The sequence below is a fragment of the Lates calcarifer genome, unplaced genomic scaffold, assembly GCF_001640805.2.
Source record: "Lates calcarifer isolate ASB-BC8 unplaced genomic scaffold, TLL_Latcal_v3 _unitig_3792_quiver_1724, whole genome shotgun sequence".
Taxonomy (NCBI): domain Eukaryota; kingdom Metazoa; phylum Chordata; class Actinopteri; family Centropomidae; genus Lates; species Lates calcarifer.
Window position 1 is genome coordinate 1 of NW_026116535.1, and position 19,807 is coordinate 19,807.

A 19,807-nucleotide genomic window follows, 5' to 3' on the forward strand; every position below is an offset into this window, starting at 1 on the left:
AGTTACAGAGCTGAGTCAATAGTCAATGTCTGCATGGGGGGGGTTCATTCTACACAGGTTTGAAATGGAAAAGAAAAGGTGGCATGATGACTTAATCTCTGTTTAAAACGAGCGACTGACTGACCTTGTTTGTGTAGAGAAAATGCTATTGGCACCTTTAAGTTTAACTTGGGTTGAAACTACCTGCTGAAGGTCATAAATAATGAATATCACATGTTCATTTAATTTAGAGCTTGAGCAAATACACAAGATTACATGACAAAACAAACCAGTGCTGCTGTGCCTGCTCTCTGTTCTGTGTTACTAATGTCACTTGACTTGAACAGTTTCAAATGTCAGTAATGGTAGCGACACATTAATGTTGTATAACTGTGGTACTACTGCAGACATTTTTTTGTTTTAGCAAAGCTGAAAGTCAGAACACTGCAGGGCCTTATTCATGTGGTGTATTACTTTAAAAGAAACAGATAAAAACTGATAAAAAAAAAAAAAAAAAAAAACTTTTAAAGACATCTCAGGATCTTGGTGTGTCTTCCTGCAGAATGCATCACTGAACTAATTTGCTTTGGTGGACTGAAATGTTTTTCCTGCTTAGCAGCTGAGACTTTGCCTCAGTTTCCTGCTGAAAATGTGTAAACATGCTCTATATTAGCTGTCAATGAAATGCCAGGTAGAAATATTGTGGCTGCAGCTTAATTGTTGTTGAACAAACTCATTTGAATTCACCACATTTTGTATTTAAAGGTCTGAGAGCCCCCAGCTGGAGGCTCTGTGGAGGATATTTGCATTGTAGTGAGCAGAGTAAAGACATTTGTCCCATACATAGTGAATGAAGGGTGGTGACTTCTCTCTCCACCCATCAGCGGTGCTGAGGCATAGAAAAGAGGGAGGAATTAGAAGTCAAATTAGGTAAAGAGGGGGGGAGTCTGTAATGAAACCAGAGAAAGAAAAGAAGTGTGGAGACTCATAGGAAGTGCCAGGGAAGAAAGGAAGCAGGGGAAGGAAAAGGTTTAATTCAGGGTCGAGGCTCTCACTGTTCTTTTTAATCGAGAGGAACAGTCAGCTGTGAGAGCAGATTTCAAACCATCAGTTTTTTCACCCAGTAAAAAAAAAAAAAAAACTTGAAAAGAAACATTTCAAGCATTTTTTCATCTCTGAGAAGACTCACAACTGAAGTAAGTAATAAGTTTCTCCTCTTATCACAATGCTGCTACTGTATGTTGATAAGTATAGTATTAAATGTAACTAGGTGTGTAGAGTTGGCATCAGGCGGCAGCTGGAACAAGCTGCTCATACTCACACGTGGCACGAGACTGAGATATGACAAGTTTTTCCGTTGAATATCAATGGCTGTTTGAGCGCGTGTAATAGGAGAAAGAGCCTAAAGTTTGGGTGTTCAAGGAGAAAAGTGTCAGCAAACACCAGCAAATGAGGATGAGAAGTTAAACTGAAGAAGCGGGCTGTTTAGGAAGTGACTGTTGAACTGACTCCACATGCTTTTACAGTAATTTCCTCATGATCCTCTCTTTCACTGAGTTGTAAACTACTGCTTTGGGTAATTCAGTGATGTTAGTCATTTGTTTAATACGCACAGAGCTACAAATACATAGATCCGTATGTATTATTAACTCTGTCTTAAACATTTGCTTTTCTTTTACCGTTTAAACCAGAAGCAGAGCGCGCAGGAAGATAAAGACATATGTTGCCTTCACGTACACACGTAAAGTCAGATTTTGTACGTACCCCCTTATGCTACAATTTAAATCATGGAAGAAAAAAAAAAAGTCTGTTCAAGTGGGTAGTTTCACACCAAGTCATTTCCAGAAACTGTGTGCAAATAAGATGAGAACCACAATGGAGAAAATGTTTCAATTCCAAAAAGCTGTCCAAGCTCGTGCCAGAATTTTATTTTTATTTTTATTTTTATTTTTATTTTTTTTTTTTTTTGGGGGGGGGGGCAACAATTCACAGTTGTTTCTCTTATCAGTTCGTCTGATTATTGTCCCCGTTAACTGCCTGTGTCTGTAAAACATCAGGAAATAGTGGGGAAATGTCTCGTTAATATGAGAACTGCAATATTTTCATGCACAAGTGCCCACTCCCCAAAGTCATGTTATTCACACTGTTTGCTTTGTGTGACTAAAACCCTGAGAAATTGTTCATGTACTTTAATCTGAGACAAATAGAGGCAACAAATGAACCAATGACTCAGTCATCAAGTAGGCTGGCCTGTAGATTCATTTTCTGTCACAGGACTAATTGTTGTAGGTGTAGTTAGCTTCTCTATAAACAGTCAATCCATTATCACATTTACTGGAAAAGAATTATCATTAACTAATCCACTAATCATCTCAGCCTTCGCTGTCACTTGTGGGCAGGTATCACATGAAACAACTGGCTATCTGCCACTTTTCAGGGCTGTCTATGTGAGTTGAGGTCCAAGTTCTGACATTTCGGACAGCACTTGAACGCTGCAGCAGACTCATGCCGGGACGGGCTTTTTCAGCGGCCCCGACCCCACCGTGCCGGGTAACCAGACCCGGGGGCTGAGGTCACGCCTGCGGAGGGACAGCTGCTCGCGGGCCGGGCTGAGTTTTTTGGGGGAGCTCCTCGGGGAACAGAGGCTCCTAGCGCGCGTGGTTTATTTTCTTGGAAACTTGTGAGGATAAAGAGTTTGCCCTGCGGTCCTTTATGTCCTGCAGAGGTTGATAAACACGGCTGGTCAAGGTCAGAGACAGGTCTTGCTGGGGATAAAAAAGAGCAGCGGGGCAGGAAGGGAGCAGCAAACAGCGAGACTTGAAAGAAAGCAGGACACGTGATGAATTAAATATGTCATGGTCAGCTCAAATTCTGACACAGAAGCAGCAGAAAAGGTTTGTTTTATTTACAATAATCCAGGAAGTAATCCCACCACCCCTCATGACCGTAACAGTGAACTTAATCATGGCAACACTTCATTCAGCTGCTGGTGCGCAGGTATTTCAGGAAACAACCTCCTTATATGGTGTTTCCCCCTCAGTCCTTCAGACTTCACCTGCTCTCCTTCTGCACACACACACACACACACACACACACACACTTCACAGAGTCATGACAGGGCTCGCAGCTGCCTGCCAACCCTAAAACCTCCATGTTTTAGCATGTTTGTGAGTCTTTGTTGTGTGTGTTGACTCTTCCCGCGTCACACAGCACCAGGTACCTGATGTGGCACTGAGCAGCACGACAATGTGTATTAAGCAGAGGCAGAGGCGGGCCGGATCGTTGCATTGAATTTGCAAGACTTGTTTGTATTGCATCAGTCCACATGGTCATATAACCTGAGCTCAAACACACACACATAGACGAGCAACTGATACTACGGCCTTTCTTACACACACACTGCAGCCATGACTCCCTGTCCATTTACAACATTGTCTCCTCCTGAGCAGTGGCTACCAGGAGTGTGTGTGTGTGTGTGTGTATTTGTGAAGTATTTATTATGGTGTGGCCACGGCTCCGTAAATCCAATCCATGTGACAGTAGCCTCTAAACTTAGGCCTTTAATGAACTGTGTCTGTGTCTGAAAGGAGGCTCTGTCCGTCCTGTTGCGTCAACACATAAACACATACTGTATTTTACATCCATGAACAAAGACTCTGTATCTTTCAGAGTGTTGGATCTGTAAGTGTAGACAATGGGAAGGTTAATAAAGCTCAGAGTAACACAACTAGAGGTTTGCATTCTGCAAACACATGTAATAAAAGCCTACATGGTATTTCCAGCTTAATTCAGTCACTTTCTGGGTCAGCTCTGCCGGTCTTTGAACTCATGGTGTCTGTTACGACTTTATAGCCCAAAAGCTAAGCAGCTTAGTTTGTTACGAGTTAAAAGATATTCATATTTTTGGAGGGAGACCAGCTCGATTTGTCAAACACAAACTGCTTAAGCTTCACATTAGCTGTGGCTAAACTTTTAACACAGATAAAGGACTGTAGATTGTGTTAATATAGACTTGAAAAAATGCAGACATCCTTTAAAATGATGTGCAGATGATGAAAGGGTTACACAGTTCAGATTAAAGATATTCAGTCAGGATCACTCATCTGACTGAATGTCAACATCTTTGTTATTTTCAGCAAGGTTAGAATTCAACATTAACAAACTGACATTCCATTAAGAAAAAATACCACCGACGTATGTGATTATAGATAGGAGAAGGGGAATAACTCAGAGGTTGAGTCATGATACAACAGTTGTTATATGTTGCATATGGCTGATTTCTGCAGAAAAAACACTCAGTAGCTGCGGCCCTACCTTCCATATCAGTTATTAGTGTAACCCCGATTAGAGACACACATAACCAAGACGTCAGCCTCTTCACTGCGCGTGCTCTTGTGATTTAATGAACAGGTTTATTGGTGTGTTATACATTTACAGAGCAGAGTGAATGAGCTCCTTCTCACTCTGTTACTTCATTGAGTGTTGGGGACTCGTGTGTGTGTGTGTGTGTGTGTGTGTGTGTGCGCACTCTGAGTGGGTTTTCATCGTGGGGTGTCGGTTACAAAGAAATCCCCCCTTTTCAAAACTCTCTTTTCAGCACAAAGCCAGTTCACTGGGCTGTAGATAATCACATTACACACACACCTCATGAGCACATATGTAGAGTCATGGGCACACGCAGAGACAAATCTGTCCCATTAGATCTTCTCTCTTTCTCCAGTACAACACACAAACACATGCTCAGAGAGATGTCCTCATTAGGAGCGACTGCATAGTGTTCTTGTCCTTGACTGCAAGTGGCTGAGATTTTTCCGCCCTCTGTTCCTTTCCACTTCTTTCTTGGTTCACCGCCAAATGGAATAGCTGGTTATATTTGGACCTTTGTTTCTTGTTTAGATGTTTTCCAGATGTGTGTGTGTGTGTGTGTGTGTGTGTGTGTGTGTGTGTGTGTGTGTGTGTGTGTGTGTGATTACTGTCAGTGTAGTCACTCCTGTCACAGGTTGCAGTGTCCTCGGAGTGTGTGTACTCTCAAGGTGGTCATGACTAATCTGACTTTATGTGGTCAGTCACATCATCAGTTTCACCGCTCTATCTTGTTTGTATTTTGTTTACATAAACTTAGTTTTGACCCAGAGAGGTAAACCATGGTTACATTAGATATTAACCCCCCCCCTCCCCACACACACACACACTCTTCACCAACCTGCTTTCAAATTGAAATGTGGCCCTTTTAAAATGCGATCCCTATTTCCAGAACAAAAGCAGACAGACTGAGCACTCAGCATTGTCTCCTCTGGTCAAAATCAAGGGTGAAATAGCTGCTCTGTCGACAGCACAGTGGGAGGATTGCTGAGGACAATGCAGAGCAAGGTGTCACATACCCAACCGGGATTTACAAAACAATGACTGGTCACATTGGCAGTCATTAGGCAAACTGAGAGGGACTTCATCAGGTCTCCCCAGTGAAGCAAACATAATGAAATATCAGGGTTTTTTTTAATGCAGTGGATGAAAGAAGGAGAATTTGAATTCATTACCCACAAAGCGCTAAATGGATCACACACGGGATTAGGATTTGTCAGTAAATATATTTGTGATTTGACTAATCCACTGTTTATTTAAAAGATGTTGATCCAGTTTATTTTAAACTTCATTCTGACCATGACATTATTTTTGTTCTCCCATTCAACTCTTTCTCTCTCTCTTTCTGCCACTCTCCTCCTCTCTCCTCCATCACAGAGCAGCAGCGATGTCGCCCTCTCTCCTCCAGGCCTACAGGAGGCGCTGGTGGATGGCGGTGACGGCGGTGATTGAGAACCTGCTGTGTTCGGCCGTCCTGCTGGGATGGGGCTCCCTGCTCATCATGCTGAAGAGGGAAGGTTTCTACTCCCACCTGTGCTCCGGTAAAATCAACAGCACTGAACTTTAATCTTCTGTTAGAGGTCCTGGAGACACAGTGGGTCTTTAAACACTCTAATAAACATATTTTGTCTTATAACCTTGATATATCATGATCTTCCCCAGTTTTTATGAGAATTACAACTTATACACACAATTTTTATCTACTGTCATGTCCACACATGGTTAGACCTCAGATAATGAGGAAGTAAAGCCAATGTAAAAAGTCAAGACAGTGGTTCCCAATCTTTACTGGCATTTGACTCTGAAGTCGGAGAGGGAAACTCATCCAATATTTTCCTTTTACAGAGGAAAGTCTGTAAGAGAAACATTTTGTGCAGCAGAAACATGTTTTCTTCTGTCGCCTCTTCTCTTAATCATCTCCACACCTCTCAGATTCTGCTTCCAACCCGTGGTCGAGGTCCTGACACCTAAGTAGAGAAGCACTGACTCAGTGCATCTTTTTGATTGGACTCTTTACACATTCGCACCACTCTTATGGATCCCCCACACTTGTTTCTACAGTGAACGACTCGTCTTCGGGGAACTCCTCTAACAGTGAAGCGGATGAGTGGCTCAGCTGCGTGGACCAGGAGGAGATGCTGAATCTGGGCTTCACCATCGGCTCCTTCTTGCTCAGCGCCACCACGCTGCCGCTCGGTATCCTGATGGACAAGTTTGGGCCGCGCCCAATTCGCCTGGTGGGCAGGTAAGCATTAGAGCACTCTCCAGGAATCCACAGACGAGTCTTTTAATGTTTGCATGTTAAAGTGTTTTTTGAATGTTCAGTATAATTCACAGAAACCTCTTCTCTGAGATACAGATTTGTTTTATGAAAGTGTGTTTATTGTCTCTTATGGAGACTTGAATTCTACACAGTTCATTTATTGATGAGAATGAAAGTGAAAAGCTGCATAACATAGTTGTAAATTCCTTAACTACTACAGAGGCTGTAGTAAGAAAAGCTGACAGATCACATTCCCAGAGTGGGAGGAGATCAATCAATCTAGGTGGGGTGATAGAGAGTATGTGTACACAGTGTGTATATAGTAAGTAATCTTTTATTTGGGTGTGGGAAAATGTGTCATGAAAGCCAGGCCAGATGCTTTGATAAAGAGATGAAAGTATGTAGTGAATGGAGACTGAGAGGTTTATGTTGCACATGACAGTTTCAGTCTTTGGCAGAAAACCAACCACATAACTGCAGTTTTGTGAACTGTAGTTTTCATGTTATCTACGTATGAACATAAACGTATGTCAGCATACACACACTCACACACAGTGGGAGTTTCTACAGTATTTAAGACTTTTCTTCTTCTCTCGTAACAGCTCGTGTTTCGGCCTGTCCTGTATTATGATGGCTGTGTCCGCCTACAACCCTGGAGGTGAATACAAACACTAACACACACATGGGGTAGATATCGCTTGATCAACTGCAAAATGTGATGTAAGAAATCTGCAACTGCTTATCTCTGTGGCAAAAACATGTATCTGAACATAGTATCACATATTTTCCACTGTTCTGTTTAAATGCTGACTGACAGGTACATCACCTGAGATCATGATTTATTTACACAATGTTCATACCTAAGACTATTATAATAGTCTAATAGTAATATTTTATATGATATAACTATATCAAATTATATATACTGTCTTAAAAGTGCTGTTAAATGCTCCTTTTACTCCGACAGGACAGCATGGTCTGTGTTTCCCAGCATTAAACTTTTTGACACAGACACTAAACTGTCACACCAGGTGCGATTAGACAGGTGTGTAAAAGTGTAAAAGGGGCAGACTCCCAACACTCCACTAATGACTTCCTCCACATTCTTCACATTCCTTCTTCCACAGTTGTCCATGTTAACCACTGAATGGCACCAGCCATGGCAACCACGTACTTGTACTTTCAAAGGGGGAATAGAGCAACTCAAATCTTAAATAATCTGTGCCTCCACGGGGCCTATAAATGCAATATTTTATTTCCTGTAGATTTTCTATTGAGCTCTTGTGCCACCTGTTTCTTCCACTTTACAAGAGCCTCAGTATGCTTCAAACAAAGCGTCTGTCGTATCATCTGATAGTGCCCAAAACTCCTCTCCCTGTTTTGTTTCTTTTGTCAATGTGTTAGTTATTTTGTTCTAATTGCTAATAGCAGTTTGAAAAAAATGGACTTACAAATGTAGCCTCGGAAATATGACCAAAAAGAAGAAAAATAAGTAGTAGAAGTAAAAATACAGGGTGAGTGAAAAATAAAGCGCTTATGGAGTCACAATGAAGTCTCTCCAATGTCACTTTAATCACAACCAACTTCTTGTTTAATCTTCGAGTTTAAGCGAAAGTCATCTACACCATTAACTCTTCTTCTGTGTTTCTCTGTTGCTCTGCAGTTTCTGTCAGCGCTCATCTTCCTGGCTCTGTCTCTGAATGGCTTTGGAGGCATCTGCCTGACGTTCACCTCCCTCACGGTGAGACACAACCCACGCAACATGTTTCCTCTTCTCCCTCTTTAATTATTACAGTTGGTTCTTAGTCCGAACAAATCCAGCTTTTATTTTCTTTTGGTTTTGCAAGTTAACTGTTTGTCATAAATCCTTTAAGGAGACAATCAGTTGTCTCTGTGCCACTTCTCTCTTCTCTGCACAGTAGTGCCTGTATTTTGATGGCTGTCATGTTTGCTATCAGCTTCTGTGCGAAAGACCTTACCTAACCCAGGGAACAAAGAGTGAAATGCAAACAAGGAAGAAAAGAAAAATACCAGCTCACCTCTGGGCTATGTTTGGGAGCAGTGTTGTCCTGAATACAAATAAATTGGATTAGATGGCCATTGAACTCCACAGCAGCTTCGCTTCTGATCAGGACCCAGGACAAGACCTAGTCTTTAACGTGAACAGGGCCAGTCATTCAAGGTACAATTGGCACTAAGGTAAAGTAATCAAAACACAAACATCACTAAATATTGTAAGTGATACATGTCAGATTCTGAGCCAAAAGGAAATATTTGTCATCAAGTTGAAGAAGATGAATTACAAGAGTATTTGTCACAATTTCGCACAAAACATTTCCTTCTCTCTTTGACAGCACTGAGCAGTCTGTCCCATATAATACCGCTGAAACTGCAAGAAAAAAAAGTCTCTACTGCGGTTACATAACTGATATTCTGAGAAGGTCCTAAAGTGTGGTTCCTGGAACAACCGATCAGAGCAGTTTTGGTAGCTGAGAGTCACAGTGTGGTCGGGTCCTCTGTTTGTCTCAGCTGAGGAAACAGTTTGTGTTGTGACAGGGAGCTCTGTTTGTTTACCTTCACATCAGGCATGAGCATTTGCGTGTAATGTGTCAGCTGGTACCAACATTATCGAGTTTGTTTTATTGGTGCTGCTGCCTCCTGTGTCCCGGCAAGTATTTAGCTTGCGCTGTGTCCCCGTTTGGTGTGTGCGTGAGTTTGTGTGTTTGTTACCAGTGTTTCCGTCAGAGTTGCACATGACTTCTCCCGAATGGAAAGTTGCCCATTTGCCTTTCTACCAATGACAACCCGCTGTTGACCACACACCCTCCCCAAAGCTCGGCCCACTCACCTCTACTGAAAACACTCAAGGCCACACTTTCTCCTGTCTCCTCTCTTCCTCTCTCATTTCCTTCCTCACTTCCTTTTTTCCCCTCCTCCCTGCTCTCTCTTGCTCCTCTGTTCTTCCCAGCAGTCGACAGAAAATCAATGTGGAACCTTTTCAACTCTGCATGACTGTGCACACATGTAGATGTACAAATGTGCGTCCATGCTTATGTACACACAGGGAGACGAACATGAAACAGATGTTTAGATAATGAAGGTCCAAGCTGAGTGGTGTGCTCACTGTAGTCTGGATCTGTAGAGCAGAAGACACATGTCTCTGTCTGTGTCTCTAAATGACTAGAGTCAATTGTTCCCACAAAACATTTTTAAAAATATATGCGTATGTATAAAGAAGGGCTCAGGATGAAAAAAAAAAGACTTTGTTCAAACACACTGAAATTTATTTGAAATTCTGGTTAAATTTCCAAAAATGCCAAATGCACATGGGTGAAGTTTAATAAAATGATGCACAAGCTATCTGGAGTATTTCCATTTTAGAGTTGCAACAATTGATTAATCAATAAGTCAATCAAGAGAAAATAAGTTGGCAGCTACTTTGATAACTGGCTAATCTTTAAGTCATTTTAAAAAATATAAATAAGGCAAATATTTGATGGATTTTAGGTTCTCAGATTTGAGAATTTACAGAACTGTGATGGACATTTTACAGAACAAATAATTAATCAATTATGTCATTAATCTGAAAAAAAGATTGCAAGATTAATTACAGCCCTTTTCCACTTGATTGAATGGTTTCAGCCACTCAAAACTTTGGTGTTGTTAAGGGGTGAAATGCGTAGTTGAGAAAATCAGAAGTTTTTCACACTGGACATTTTTATTGATGCTGATTGGTGCCAAAGTAATAATTCTTTCACACAGTACAAAGCATGATTCAGGCTGTCTGGTTTGGATTCTCAGAGAAAAACATGACAAGTATTTGCACATGGATGCACACATGCAAGGAGCCTCAGTTCAAATGAGTCAGCGATTCTGTCTCTTCCCTTGAGAAAGAGAGAGAGAGAGAGAAAAAGAGAGAGAGAGAGAGACCCCAACTGAAGAATCCTGGCAATGTAAAAACATATTTTGGCACAAACACTCACATAACTCTCATTCAGGAAGGCACTGTGCTCTTTCTATTCTATTAATCGCACACAAAAATTGATATCACACACACACACACACACACACACACTCACACACGCACACACAAGAAATGTCCAGCTCTTTGTCCCTTTGTCCCTGTATGACCTCTGTGTCTCTCTCTTTCCCTGCCTCTCTCTCCATTTCCAATTGGGTTGGGTGTACCAGCATTGACTGACCTCCACACTGTTGTTGTTGTTGTTGTTGTTGTTCTGGAGAGCGAATGACAGCAGAGCACAGAGAGTCCACACACACACACACACACACACACACACACACACACATCATGATTTAAACCATGTGCTTGATTGTAACAGCTGAAAATGGATTATGAAAAAATGTTATTGTATAAGTAAAGAACATGTGTCCATAATGAGGGACATATCCCCCTGATACAGAGGGTATGTCATGTGACCTGTTACACGTGACAATTCACAATATACAATGAGAGAATATATGTTAACTTTATCTGATGTGGTCTTAGCATAAAACCTTAGGAACAAAAACTTAAAGGAAAGTTTTAACATTGCTGATTAAATAAACTGTATGACCTTGGTCAAGGAAGTTAGCACCTCCTCGCTCTACTGACACCATACGCACTTGTGTTGTGTGCACATTTATTGTGTATAGTACTACGTTAACGTCAAGTCATGTTGCAAACAAAAGCATGAAATTGGCAGAGAAATATAAATTCCGCAGGAAGAGCCAATAAATTACAGCAAGAGGTCAAGGGATTATGGGTGTTACTTCAGGGAGCAGTAATGAAAAATGTAAATCAATGAGTCACAGTGAATCAGTTCAGCTGAACAGTTCAAACTTCCCTTATTAATCAACTTATGACAAAAAACACACAACATGTCCTGAACTTTTTAACTTAGGGGAGAAATAAAACATAAACAGACCACAGACAGACACAGAACACATGGACATATAAACTGAACGTAAGATGCACAATAATGCAGAAAACCAGGAATGTTTCAGTGGTTTCCATATGTAAATGAATATTTTCATGGATGACAAATGATTTGATAAGCACAGGGCAGGTGCTGCAGCGGGTATGTGTGTACTGTTGGTATATGAGTAAAAGTAAAAAAAAAAAAGAAAGTAAAATAAGTTAAAAAGAAACAGATCATGTACATTTAAAAATGGTAGAGAAATCAGAGAATAGGGAAAATAATCTTCATCATGGCAAATTCCCATACATGTGATCAGAGCCTGTAATGCAGACACTGTTTAATTTTCCATGTAATGGGAACAGCACTGTAAGAGATGTTACCTAACTTGCTGAAGGTTTGAGGTTTGCCCTGCAGCTCACTGTGGCTGCATCGTCTTTCTTCCTTTGTGTAATTTAAAACAAAACTTTGAAAAACGTCCAAAACTCAGCACTCGACCATTTATTCTATTAATTACTTAAGACTGATCTCCAGCCTCATTAACCTGTGTGAACACATCCTGGTGGTTTTGAAGTTCATACAAGGGCATGGTTGCATAACGCAAAGGTGAATCACACCTTACCTTTGTTAGCGCCAGATATTTGCTGGAAGCACACAGCTTAGGCTTTCCTGCTTCTCACTTAACCACCATTAGAAATGCATGTTAGATATGTACAATATGACTGTGAGCTGGTGTGTTACTGACAATGACAGAATGCAGACGGTCTTCTTTTATTTACTGAAACAGACAAGGAATTGCCCTTCAGTGGAATTGGCTGCAGGCAGGGGCCTAGAAGCGACTACAGGGAATCGGGAATGACTCTTAGAAAGATGCTGAGGGTCAAATACAGAGAAATCTGACAAGCAGGAGTCCACATGTCGAGGTTTAAAGCTTCCAGACGGGGTAGTTGGGCCGACATCTTTACATTTGACCACGTTTTTTTTGTTATGTAAGTCCACTGCAGCTGGACAAGAGCGCTGTGCCAACGCTGTGAGGAATAAGGGCATGTTCAGTGAGAGAAGGAGGCACAGGTGGAGAGAAGAAGCCGGTACTAATCAGCTGTGGTTTAGTGTTTCCTGCTGGGAGCTCCACATAGAGAGGAGCTGCAGCTGTGGCTTGGGGAGATCAGTCAAACCGAAAGAAAAAAAAAAGAAAAAAGTTACTCCCACTCCCTTTCTAATACATCATTTCTGTCCTTCCTTATTTTTCATATACCTCCTTCTTTTCTCCCCCCCTCTTCCACTTTTATTCCACCTCTCTTCCACATGTCCAGAGCTGCATCAAAACTTCAGTGCTCATTAAGCTACTATTTGGCCCGTTCTCTCAGTGATTAAAGTCTTAATTAAATACAATGCCAAAGTCTTACAACACCCATGCGAATGAGCACAGCAGGAGTAGAGCCAGAACTGATTAGTCGTGACAAGCAAACGACCAAAGCGCCCATCTGTGTGCGACTTTCTGACACCAGTTGACCCTCATGTGCCCCCATACGGTCACGTGCGTCTGTCCATGTCCTCCCTCCACCCCACCACCTGGCAGTGTTAGCATGCGGGAAATGTGTGGCAAAGGCCCTGCGTGAAATATGCAATTTATGAGCACTGCCAGAACACAGGGGTGGCAATCACGCCTGCTGCCCCGGCACATGTACAGACACATGCACCCCACACATTTCATGCTTTTTCTCACTGCTCAGGTTCCCGCTCCTGAACATACTTCTGAAAGCAAACATCAGTTATTTGACATCTCACATGGCTGTAATATCTTTGCTTTAACATAAGTAAGAGATGCAAACTCCCCTGTGTGCTCAGAGGGCCCTCTCGCCTACATTCCACAAAACCTCCGCAGCCAGAGAGTCGCAGCGCCTGCGATCACGCAGGCCACAGACGGGTCGTGAAGTATTTCAATTCCCAGAAGCGCTGAATGAGGACGGGTGTTTTCTAGGATGTTTTTCCCATCTCGCTCAGACACTCCGGCTCTCACTGGAACATCCTCAGGAAAGCATTTTTTTTTTCCTGTTTACCTGCCAACTTCATTGTTGTGCCTCCCTCTGCAACTCACAAACCATAGTCTGCCAGAAGGGTAAGAGCCACTACTGCCCAATCTCCAAACAGCAGCCAGGCTCCCCAAACACACACACAAAACTAAATTCTCACCCACATCTTAAAACTTTGTCTTGCTGGACTGCTCATATGAGGTAATACACTTCTTAGATGCCCTTTCTTGGAAGCTGTTTCATAGCTTTTGACCCACCAGGATGTCCCCCTGCAAAATGTGACAGATCTGTTTTAAATAATGTCACTGCATCATTTCAAAGCACATCCATATAACATTAAAAAAGCTATAAACGGCAGGTATTCCTGATAAAAACACAGACTTGTGGTAATTAGAAACAGATATCACACGACTTAAAACTGCTTTAAAGTTCCCATCAGCTGTACAGAGCTTTACAGGACCCCTTAACGAACTGTTTTGGTTAAGTCTCACATTCTCAAAGCGTCTTTTCTGGCAGCAGCAGGCAGGTGTGTTCCTCAAATAACCTGTGTTGAACCCTCTGTACACTGCCTGCCTTACACCAAATAGCAGACAGAGTTGGCGATTCACTGGGGAACACAGTGGAGCATTTAGCTTAAGAGCCACATATTTCCCTCAGGTGTTGGTGGAGACCAAAGCAAAGCTAAAAGACCAGATGCGCTGGACTCGTAAAAATGTTAAAATTAGTGGATTGGATTGAATTTTTTTCTTATTATTATTTTATTAATTGCTAAAAGTGACGTTTGGTCCAGCCTCAGCGAGGTCAGTGTAAGGATGTAAAAAGTGCACACAACTATGGGAGAAAAAAAGGGACACTGACACTTGTCGGTGAACTCTGACCCAGCAGGGAGATTAGGTGACGGCAGCAGAAATCTTGAAAACTGTGGTCAGCATTTAGAGAGAATAGCAAGCTTGTCATGCAGCACACCTAAAATCCCATACATGTGATATTATAATCGTGATTGACCCATTTAAAACTCTAATCAAAGGACACTGAGTGTGCTGCCAGCACAATAGATCATTGTTATGTTCACTAAGCTACTTACTACTGTAAATAGGTCGACCTAATATATGATGTGTTAGTGCCTGGTGCCCGCCACCTCGTCCCCTTTGTCGTGTGTCATACATGCCCCTGAGCTGGGTCCAAAGAGCCCAGTGAAGTTCATTGAGAGCTGGCTATAGATCAGCTTCCGTATTTTTTAATCCTAACTCAAAAGAACTTGTTGAAATAAAGGCCATGAATGTGTGTCTAAGTATAGCTTAGTCTGTGTTTGAACTGTGGGGTCAGGAACCAAAACTGGGCCATGACTTTGTTTCTTGTTTCCCATGACATGGAAACTAATATTTTTTTAATGAGTCTGCTCTGCCGAGAGAAAGAGGTGTTACTGGATGCAGACTCTGTAGGCAGCTACAGCTCACAGTCTCCTGAACCCTGTCTGGTTCATGCTGCTCTCACAAAGCAGCTGTCTGCCCTCTACTGGTCAAAACAACACACAACACACAGTCTGTGTAGATAACACATCAGCTTTATTTATTTCACATCGTCGAGGTCATGTATTGTGTCTGTTTATATAATTTGTTTCTTATGTCTCCACCTGGCTGTTCTTGCAGCTCCCCAACATGTTTGGTGCTCTGAGCTCCACCGTCATGTCTCTGATGATCGGCTCCTACGCCTCGTCTGCTGTCACTTTCCCCGGAGTCAAGGTAACTCACCAAGGTTACATTAACAGACTGTTATACTTCACATGAACCATGTAAATATGTAACTACATTATTACGTTATGGTGCCTTTGGAATTTAAAGAATGTTATGAGTGAAAATCAAAGAGCACAGTTTGATTCCTATTTACATAAAAGAGCCTCACAAGAAAGAAATCTGTTATGTATATATATATATATATATATATATATATATATAGGGAGAGAGAGAGAGATAGAGAGAGAGAGAGAGAGAGAGTTTAATGTTGTTTAATGTGTAACATCCAAAAAAGGTTGAAAGGTGGGACCCAGGGACTGATGAAGTGTGGTTCCAGTCACTCTGTACTAATTCATATTTTTCCAGTAACAAAAAAAGAGGAAAGAGGTTGCTCGTAGTGTTTAGCTCATCGTGTTGGTTTTCTGTCCCCACAAACTCCACATTCACCAAACTTTTTTCAAGCAGCAGCCAGCAGCAGGCAGGGCGGGCTATCTTCAGCAAACAAGCCCTAATGTTCACTGTACTCTACCTGCCCAGCACAAAACCACTGACTAGCTGGTGAACATAATGGAGCACTTAGTGGCTTAAGAGCCAGATATTTCCCGTCAGGGAGACCAAAAACAAACGGAAACATGACTACTATACTAATGCTGCTCTGTATCAGCTGGATGTGTAAATAAGGAACTGTTTGCTAACACGGTCACTGTAAAAACTTTACAAGGTGATAATATGTCAGTGTTGTTTTTACAGCGTTTTACACATCAGTTATATGCAGCTTTAAAAGCAGAAGCAGTTTACTTTAAAAAAACAACTTCTACTTCTTCTTCTTCCCAGCTGATCTACGACGCAGGTGTGTCCTTCCAGGTGATCATGTGGGTGTGGGGGGTCTGGCTGCGTCTGTCTTTTTCAACTGCTTCTTCAAACTGGCCCAGAGAAGGCTTCCCTACACCTGATGAGGTGGACTACAGGTGAGCGCAGCCGCCATGTCCGTTCCCTCACCTCATCTCAGTGATAGCAAGGCACAGGAATGTTTGTCAGGAGACCTCACTCCAACCTCAATGTGTGTCTGTGTGTGCACAACAGTAAGATCCTCACTCTCAAAGAGCTGCCGTCATCAGACCAGAAGATTGTAGGGGAGAGACTGAGCCAGGAAAAATGGAGACGTGCGACGCTCCACAGAGAAGCTTCCCAATGGTCCTGAAGCTGCACCCAGTAAGTCAACAAACACACACCAACGCCATTCTTTTTGGATTTGTAACTCATCACAGGTCATATATGTCAACAGGGTGTGACCATTTCAACCAAAGAGCTATTCTCTCTCCTCATATTGTTTTGTTTTTGTAACTAGTTTTTTTTTTTTATGTAACTGTAACTTGCACATTAAATAAAACAGTAACCTCCTTCTCTCCTCAGATACCGTTCCTTTCCGCCGCTCTGTGTTCTCTCCCATCTTCCTGTGGAGTTTGATCACAATGGGAATGTCCCAGCTGAGGATCATCTTCTTCATGGGGGCGATGAACAAGATGCTGGAGTTCATGGTCACACACGGCGAAGAGCATCCGTGAGTGTCCAACCCTTCAGTCACAGTCCCAGCAAACAGTTACTGTTTTTTAAATGTACTGTAACACTGACAGAGCACTGACAGACTCTGTCTTTCCTTATATTTCAGCATCTGAGGAGCTGGTGATTGAAGCAAAGGAAAAGGTGAGTGGTGTAATAATGTGGCTTTAAATTTCTTTACATTATGTAGCTTGTCTGGCATATATTTACATCTTTTATTTGGCCTTATTTTGATTTAATATGCTCTCCTACAGTGAGTTTCTACTCCTCCATCTTCCGGCACGGCTGCAGCTGCTGTGTCTGGTCCACATGTCCTCTGATTGGATACATCATGGACTGGAAGATGAAGGAGTGTGAAGAGGAGAAGGTTGCTCCCACAGACGCAGAACACAAGTAGGTGTACAGTTACAGGTTTAGACAGGAAATGAAAGGAAAGAGAGAGGGGTTTGACATAAAACAAAGGTCACCTGATGGAATCAAACTGATCCGATGTTAAAGCAACACCTCTGTCTGTCTGTGTCCCATCAGACCGACCCAGTGGGCCCAAGAGAGACCGCAAAATCCAGAGAGTGACCAACGCCATGAGAGCCTTCATCTTCACCAACATGCTGCTGCTCGCTTTCGGATTCTGCTGCCTCATAGACAACCTGCCTCTACAGGTAACACACACTCACACACATTATAGCAGCAACAACGTCCCAGCACTCAGATACATTGACTGTATGGCTTCTTCTCTTCTTTTCTTCTTTAGATTTTGACCTTCATCCTCCACACCATGGTCCGAGGCTTCATCCACTCCTGCCTGCGGAGGCCTTTACGCTGCTGTGTGAGTGCACCAGCCTCATCAAACATCATCACATCGAAGAGGAAACTGTATATGATATCTTATGGGTGTAAAGTAAAAAAAAAAAATCCAATGTAAATCACAAAAAGCATGTGTTTAGTTTCCAGTTCATTAATAAGATGATTAACATTCCAATTTAACACCCTACACAATATTTAAGACCTGGCAATGAGACAATAGACTCTTTTTCTGAGCCATTTAAAGTTGTTTCACCAGCACCATATAAACACAGAACATAAAGCCAGCATTTTACAGTGTGATAAAAGCAACCAGATGTGGTGACAGAATCTGGGGATGTTTTATGTGAGTTCAACAACCACACTACTGCAACACCTCAGTCTCGACTCTGAATCTAGAGTCTAGTCTTCAACCATAGAGCACCAGTCCAGTACAATACAAGCATCAGCAATGCTATCATCCTGTAATGTTATTTCTCTCTTTGATCTGTAGCTCAGTGGAATTTCATAACCACCTCTCCATCTCTCCCACAGATACCCGTCCAACCACTTCGGCACCCTGACAGGCCTCCAGTCCATGATCAGCGCCGTGGTCGCCCTGCTGCAGCAGCCGCTCTTCATCGCCATGGTCGGACCGTTGAAGGGAGACCCCTACTGGGTGAGGACCCGCTCTTGTCTCAGCACACTTAACACTGAGACACACAGATATGAACAAACTCAGCACCGTTCACTGTGGCTGACTGTGTGTATGAAGACAGATTTGTGTCTGAATTGGCCATTTTGAGAAAAGATTACATCACTATCACACAAAGAGCCACAAAAATCTGTTCCATTAAATCTATATTTAGTATCCATAAGCATAAACCCACAATAATAATCTCCTGCTAAGTTTCACTCATTTGCCTCATTTCATATTTCCCTAATGACTGATAATCCTACTGGTGATGTAACTGAAGACCAAACAGCCTTGTCACAGTTGTCTACTCTGGTTCTCTGTTTGGCTGCTCCGTCACACTGTCAGGGAAAAACTGAGAGCACACAGAGCAGCTGTGTTGTGAGGGGCAAAATGAGGGAGAGAGGTAACTCGCTAATGCACACTCATGGAAGTAAAAGCAAACATGCAAGTACATTTATTGAGCCTAAAATAGATTTGTTTAGTCCCTTAAGTAGATATTTGTTTTAGCCATGTTGGCAGCTAGGCTCCAGAGATCTTGGCAAGTGTCGGTGTGTAGGTTGGTCAGTCCATCACTCTGATCCAGGCTGAAAAAGCTCAACAACTATTTCATGGATTGCAATGAAAACGTGTTTAGACATTTAGAGAAATATTTCAACAACTATTGGATGACTTTACATAACATTTGATACAGAAACTCAGCTTGACCTGAAGAATTCTAATATCCATCATGGTCATCAGGAACATGTCTCTGTGTGTTTACTGCTAATTAGCAATTGTTAGCATCAATCAAATCCAGCCACTGTTCAAATTTCTTCTTGTTTTCATTGAGAAAATAAAGTCTGACACTAACCAGGAGCTGTATGACCCTAACCATCCACCTCTGCTCTCCTTCAGATCAACCTCGCCTGCTGATCTTCTCATTGGCCGGCTTCCTGTTGCCGTGTTACCTGTTCTACCACCGCAGACAGCTGCTGAGGGAAAAGGAGGCCAGAGACAAGGGGCCAACGGTCAGGAGATGCAGGCGCTCAACCACACAGAGGCCAACGGCCACAAACCCCACAGCAACGGCTGCGCCGCCGTGGAGGCTTAGATAACAACATGACACAGCTGAGGATTTGGGGGAATTGTAGGGTTTATTTTTGTACGTGCCTTCAAAAGAGCACCAGCAGTCTACTCATCCATATACACATTGTTTGACATTGGTTTTTTTGTAGTCATTGCTGGTGCAAATTTTGCTCCCACAAACCAAACCACCCCTTCCACTACCCGTGTTTTGCTATGACTCAGAGTCAGACTTTAAGTTCTTTGGGAGCCGAAGTGTCATCATCATTTGTTGCTGTTTATTTATTTTGGTTTAGGTCAAAGAGCCAAAGTAGTTTGATTTGAAGCCATAGATTTCACTCACATGCACATCCTGGTATGTCCACTGTGTATCAGACTGCGAATATCACGGTACTTGAAAAACTGTTATATAGTTTTCACAG

General features: G+C 42.3%; 1 pseudogene; it reads left to right on the forward strand.

Annotated features, from left to right (window-relative positions):
• The first annotated feature begins 5,721 nt into the window (after positions 1-5,721).
• Positions 5,722-19,272, forward strand: LOC108894704 (large neutral amino acids transporter small subunit 3-like; annotated as a pseudogene).
• The last annotated feature ends 535 nt before the right edge of the window (positions 19,273-19,807 follow it).